Source organism: Labrus bergylta, chromosome 21 (genome assembly GCF_963930695.1).
Source record: "Labrus bergylta chromosome 21, fLabBer1.1, whole genome shotgun sequence".
Classification (NCBI taxonomy): domain Eukaryota; kingdom Metazoa; phylum Chordata; class Actinopteri; order Labriformes; family Labridae; genus Labrus; species Labrus bergylta.
The window spans coordinates 17,694,112-17,700,010 of NC_089215.1; positions in this window are offsets into that span (position 1 = coordinate 17,694,112).

Below are 5,899 nucleotides of genomic sequence, written 5' to 3' on the forward strand. Positions count from 1 at the left end.
TGTTAATCGATCAGTATATGTGGATGATGTCGATGAATATGGTGATGGGGGGGGTGCTTGAAAATATTTACATCCACCACATTTACATTTTCTCTGTAATTAGTGCAGGCTCACATCAAAATGAGATTAGAAAAATTGTCTTCTGATTGTAATATTGACATCACTCTTCCAAATGTACACCTTTACAGATTATATTTGATGTCTATATCTGTTTGTCAGAGATGAAAAATATGTATTTTTATTCATCCTCCTGCATCTATTTCTGCTGTCAGTGGACTTTAAACAGATCAGCAGCAGAAACACTGAGTGTGTCTACACAAACACGTGTGTGGGCTGTCGTGATTTGGCAAGGTAGCCGTAACGCTTAAGGAGTGGTTTCCAGGGTGGTCCAGTCCGAAGAGCTGAAATTTGTATGCACATATTTTTCAAAAACAATCACGTGCCTCTGATAGGACTGGATAACCCGTGATCGGATAAGAACAGGTAGAAACACTCAGGTTTTGTTTGGTATGCAGACACATAGAAGTTGTCCAAAGAATCTGAATAATGTGTTAGTATGTGAGTGTGTGTGTCCCGCTTGGTGTCATGACAGCTCCATTTCACTGACATGTTGTTAGGATGCAGGCAGAGATTAGCATAAAACTGCATTTCCCATGAACAGTGTTGTCAGGACCTGTCACTGCGGGAACACTGACAACACAGAGCACAAATCATTGACCCCCAGACTAACCCACCATCGCTCCTCTGGACAGAAGAGGAGGAGAGGAGGGAGAAATGGATGGATGCAAACCACTGGGAATGTAAAAAAACAAAAAACCACACACACACAAAAAAGTTGCTGAAGAAAAACATGATAGGAAGAAAAGGAGAGATAAAAAGAGAAACGAGGAGAGGAAGAAAGGGAAAAAGGAAAGGAGGCAGAAATGGAGGAGGGGTAAAAGAAGAGAGGAGATGAATACAGAAAGGAGTAGTGATTGAGAGAAGAAGAGAGAGAGGATTAGGTGTGTGTCATCGTGGAGTGATCACATGCAGCCCTCATCCATCACAGACCCAACAGGAGGGAAGCCCTGCTGTCTGATCGTCCACTTCTCCGCTAGTTGTCGAGGGACATGATGACATAAAGAATGAGAGAGAGAAAGAAAGAGGTCCTGGAAACATTCAGGGGGACAGTTTAAAAATGTGTATTTATCAATTTTCAAAAACCTAATCTTTGGCTGAAGATCCTTTCCGTTTAGTGACAACAAGAAGTCCACAACTATGAGGGTACTGCAGTGCTTAAAGGTAGCATGTAGGCTAAACATACATTCACACGCCGGCTTCACTTGTACGTTTACTACCTACACTGCGAGCTACCACACGCTAGCACAAGCTCAGTGTCTGGCAACTGCCTGTCCAACACAATGCAGGCCAACTCTGCGTCCGCACATGAACACAAGGTTCACAATTATTTTTGGAACAAACACTATGATTTTATATTATCTTATTTACTGCTTCATCCTCCTCTGCAATATTCACCTGTCACATGGCATCCAATCACTGAATTGTATGCACTCCTAAATTAAAAACGAGTGGTCAACACTGGTAATAAGTGATGATTGAGCATTACTCTTGTATAAATCTTTATTTTATTTCATTAGGAAAAGCTATGCAGACGCAGATTGTTTTATGACAACCGTTTTTGGAAGGCCTCTACTTATTCAGTATGACAATGATCCCATGTTTTGAAGATTTGAAATGCCAAACCAAGGAAACAAATCAAACACAGAATCAAATAACAATACCTCACTATGAATTCTTAACGGCTGTTGGCATCCGTAATACACATTTATCTAGCAGTGATCAGCTGCAGTAAGCACTTCAACAACATGTCTTGGTTAGATAACTGTACATCGAGACCCTAGGGCTTCAAAAAAAGTAGCTGTTCCAGATGTGTTCTTTTTTCAAAGTATAACAAACTAGCTTTATTTGGGAAGTCTTTATGACCTCATTCCAGTGTAGGACACAGTCTTCTCTCGGTTAAATATAAAAAAGTCACTGTCCTTAGACTCAGTGACGAAAACTGTCAAGGGAAACTAAGAGACATCGTTTTGCACTTAAGTTATTATAACCTCTTCCTAATGTAGACAAAGCTGCTGAAGCATTACATTTATAGCCAGTATACGGGCAGAGGGGTAATGTTAATGCACCTCTGGGCATGTGGCTATACAATTAAGACATTCATCTAAAACCAACTAAATAAGATTTGAAATAGATTTGTGTGTCTATGTGTGTGCATGTGTGTGAGTTTGAGTGAGCGAGAGAGAGAGAGAGAGAGAGAGAGAGAGAGAGAGCGAGAGAGAGAGACAGTCTGGTCTATATGTCTCGGCATGTAGCCAGTCCTTTAGAATCAATGGCGCCATCTATACTCTCAAAACTGCACACACACCTCCCCTTCCCTTCAGTAATGGGCTGATGGGGCCGGAGGCTGAAGTGCACAGCGCATGATTAAAGTTGTTTCCAGGGCAACATGGCTGACCTCTGGCACTTTGTGTTTCATGTTTGAGACACTGGGGCCACATGATGGCACGAAAGTTCAAATTTAAAGCAAACAGAAAACAAAAATTATTAACTAATGAGAATTAAAAAAAAAAAAAAACTGACAACAAATTCAAGTTCATTAAAACGTGTTTGTACAAGAAATGTTAGAATGTGTTTGTGTATATGCTGTAATGTGTCAGTGTGTGTGTGTGTGTGGTGCTGGAGTGGATGTAGATGAGTTTTCTCAGCGCTGTAGGGGAATGGGCTGCGGTTGGCTGGCCTGACTGCAGACCGCTCTGTAGAAAAGAATGACTTTTTAAATTACCCATACATCACTGTCAGCACAGCACAGACTAGGGCGACAGTGCTGCAGCGGCACACACGTACACACAAACACCACCTCTCTCTCTCTCTCTCTCTCTCTCTCTCTCTCTCTCTCTCTCTCTCTCTCTCTCCCCCCTCCCCCTGCTCGCTCGACAAACTCAATCCCATGTTTACAGACATGCAAACACAAAGCTCTGCAATGCCAACCTGAACACAGTATTGTACGGTGGCCCTGAGAGCTCAATGCACTACAAACTAAGATACCACATGTATAAGGAGAAAAGTGATTTAGTATTTGATTGCGTTATGGTATTTGGTCAGTTTCTTAAAACTTGGTTCAGGAATATAGACCAAGCCTTTAAACACAGTTTCATACGTATATAACCACAGGCAGCAACGAAGAGACGGCTCCCCCCGTTGAGAGTCTCCACCCCTCTGGTTTCCTCACGTCATACCTACATCGGCTGACATCAGTCAATTGTCCAGTTTCTTTTGCATTGTACAAAATATGATGATTGAAGAGAATTATTGTTTCATGGCTGTTTAAGTTTGATAAGTTTAAGCTCGCTAATTTTGTCTTAAAAGCTTGGAAAAGAAGACAAGATATTCTCTTTAATTAGGGTTTTGTCTGGCTTTTTGTTTTCTCTTTTTGCTTCGTGACAATGAATAGACCTACTGTGCACGCTGATCCTGGAACCTTTTAACTCATGGTGTCATGTAAGCCCATGAGGGCCGGGCATATAAATGTACGTATGACACAATAATAAAATAAAAACTTCAAACTTTCACATCTTGACCCTAAAGTTCATCTATCGATCCCTCTGCCCATACCCTCATCCAACATCCCTCGACCCTTACCTCCATCTCTTCATCCCTCAATTCTTACCTGTATTTCTCGACCATTACCTCCATCTTTTTATCCAAACTCAAACCGGTTCTTTTGTGGGATATTTGGTTCTGTTGGCTGTATTTAGTTGTATTGTTCTGGTATTTCATCATGTTGAAAAAAAGAATTGTGTTATATGTGTTAGTGTGTTTAAGTGTTTGACTGTGTTGTATTTGGTCTTTTTTCTTTGGTGTTTTGTATAGTCTTTATTTATTATTGTTGCGGTATTCTGCTAAGATGTGTGACCTTGTAGTGTGCTTTACTGTATGCAGCACTGTCAAATTGTCAAACTGATACTACACTATGAGAAAATAGGCTTTATGTGCGTATCAATTGAGTGAAAAAAAATCCTCTGAAGAGTAAAGTAGTCAAACACAAAAAGATATCCAAGGCACTCTATTAACAAGAGTTAAATAGCCTTTATTAATTCATGGCTACAGGTAAAGTCAAATGTGTGTGGCAGACTAACACAATTCAGCTCATCAGAGTTTTCATCAGGGTGCAAAGGTTGTTAGGTGGGGGTTGTTTCTGTATTAAATGGACAATGATGAAATCGTGAAACAGACTGTGGATCATCTTATATTTATTCAGCCATGGTCAGACAACACAGAAACACAACACACATGGCTGACAAAGTGCGGACCATCGCTGACCCATGCTGACCAAGATCTCACAATCATTGACAATCATTGGCAAAGTGGCTTTCATGGGTAAAGTGGCAATGTCTTCATCTTCACAGTGTTGATTATATTCTAGTAGAAGGTACAGCCCACAAATGCCTGGCTGCTTCAGTTCATCTCTAAAAGGCCAGAAAGAAGACATCACCTTGACTCTTAAATATCAGACATATAACTTTCTTCAGTCTCAGAGTCACATTTCCTTTTCAGCTCACAACAGACACTTGGCTCCAAACCAAATATAACTCTGCTGCTATGAGGTCTCTTACACATATGTATTACAACTTCACAAACCTAAAAGAAGAATTACTCTTAGATGGTTGACACAATTCAAAGATATATCCACAAAATTATCAAGATGAATGAATCCATGAAATTACGTACTAACAAAGTACTTTTGCTAACACATTGCATTTAAAGAGACACACACACCAAAAAACGAAGCGTTCTGAGAGAGCTGGTTTATACAGGGTCACAAACCTCCTCTGGTGCTTGATTCATGTTATATTTTGACCAAAGATCAGCACAGATGTTTCATTTAGACCACAGGGGACTGTTTGAAAAGGTGGAAAAGGGGTATAATATGTCCTCTTTAATGTAAAACAATTTTTTTCCCATAACATAGTGAGATAGACACAATACATTGTGATACAGAGCATTCCATCCGACCCTGAGTTTGCTAAGTATTGCCTCTACCACCGATAAGAGAGGACTATGCCCTCTCCCAGTCTCCTGCCTGTAGAGTGAGGATCAGGGCCATTTGTGTTGTTCTGTGTGCAATGCTCTCATACAAACAGGACAAAATCAACAAGACAAACAAAACCATGCTAGGAATACAGCTACATAGAGGAAAACAAACAACTAATATTTAAAAAGCGAGAATAAGTGTTGTAAATATTACAGTCAGCTCTCCAGATACATCACTTGACAAAAGTATCAATAGTTTATAACTTTTTAGACTAAATCACATGCCTGTTCAATCCATATATGTGTCATATAGAACCGTCAGCAGCTGGAGAGATTTTTTATCTTTCCTTCACTGCTGGGCATTCTCACTTCCCCCCTTCCTCCTCCTCCTCATCTAATGAACTGGATCTTAATTGCAGGTAATTAAGCTGCTCATGGCTTATCAAACAGAAGTGCAAAGTGTGAGCACCATGTGTGTCTACTGTAGAAAATTCTGAGACTCAGATAAAAGCTCGGAGGGGTTAAACATGGTCAGCACTGTAATTATTTTGTTGTCTCTCTGGTTGTTCATCACAACTCTCCTCAAACTCAGAACTCAAACTTTGTGACAGTCAAATACACATAATGTGAGTCACATGAGCCGCACTGGAAGTGTTCTATGCAGATGTTTGAATGAGTTCAGGAGTTAATCTGCAGCAGAGGGCGACAGAGAGCTGAGGAAAGGAAGTGGACCAAGCAGCGCTGCTGTTCAAAGGCTGGAGAGCTGGTTGATACACTTACAAAGACTAGTCTTTGGAAAAAGCCAATC